A 1,396-nucleotide genomic window follows, 5' to 3' on the forward strand; every position below is an offset into this window, starting at 1 on the left:
AAAAAAAAAAAAAAAAGAACTTATGAACCTGAGTTCAGTCCCCAAAACACACGGGACAATGCTGAGTGTGGTGAGACAGGCTTCCAACCACACAGAGTGGGAAGCCAAGACAGGAGCCTGATGCTCACCAGCCTCTCGACCTAGCTCTGTCGGTGAGCTCGAAGCCAGTGAGAGATTGAGAGATGCTGTCTTAAAAGAGGTGAGAAGCATTCCTGCTGACGACGTGTCTGGTTATCTGCTGACTCTGAATGCAGTCATGCGCCACCCCCCCCCACAAGCATTCACATGTGCACCCACTCACACACATATACACATATGAGAATATGTTATAATTAAGTACAGTGTTTTATGGCACCATAATGATTGAAATGCATTAACATATTGACAGTGGTTCAGAGACAGCATATCTAGAGGATGTCTGCCTAATTTCTTAATTTAGACTATAGAACTATGTAGTTGTAGTTGGCCTGGAACTCCCTAAATAGACTGGACTAACCTTGAACTCACAGTGATCTCCCCCCCTCCCCCCGTCTAAATCTTTAGGTCTAGCCTGGTGCACTGGCACACACTTGTAATTCCAGCTACTCAGAAGGCAAGGGGATTTGAATTTGTGGATAACCTGGCCAACCCTATTTCAAAACAAGTCAATATATACTTAGTCTCATAGAGAGTGAAAGAGTTTTGAAAATACGAGTAATTCCTAAAGCAATATTTAAGTTTCCCCAGAATGCTAATGACAACATGAGTGTTTCAGTGCTATTTAAACAGTTGGCATCGAGACAGCTTCCACTTGTAAAACATTTTTAGAGGGACTGGAGAGCTAGTTCTGCATTTAAGAGCACTGACTGCTCTACTAGAGGAGGTAGGTTCAATTCCCAGCACCCATATGGCGACTCACAGCTGTCTGTAACTCCAGTTCCAGGGGACCCAACACCCTCCCCCAGGCACACATGCAGGCAAAACATCAATGCATATAAAATTTAAAAAAATTAAAAATGTTGATTAACTTTATGTGTATGTATGTGAGTATATGTATGTATGTATGTGTATCATACACATGCAAGAGCCTGTGGAGGCCAAAAGGGGCATCAGATTCCCTGTAATGGAACTAAGGACAGTTGTGAGCTATCATGTGGGTGCTGGGAAGTGAACCCAGGTCTTCTGCAAGGACAAGTGCTCTTGGGGGCTGGAGAGATGGCTCAGCAGTTAAGAGCACTGACTGCTATTGCAGAGGACCCACATGGCGGCTCACAACTGTCTGTAGATCCAGTTCCAGGGGATCTGACACCTTCATATAAAACATAAAAGGGCTGGAGAGATGGCTCAGAGGTTAAGAGCATTGCCTGCTCTTCCAAAGGTCCTGAGTTCAATTCCCAGCAACCACATGGTGGCTCAC

Source organism: Microtus ochrogaster, linkage group LG4 (assembly GCF_000317375.1).
Source record: "Microtus ochrogaster isolate Prairie Vole_2 linkage group LG4, MicOch1.0, whole genome shotgun sequence".
Taxonomy (NCBI): Eukaryota; Metazoa; Chordata; class Mammalia; order Rodentia; family Cricetidae; genus Microtus; species Microtus ochrogaster.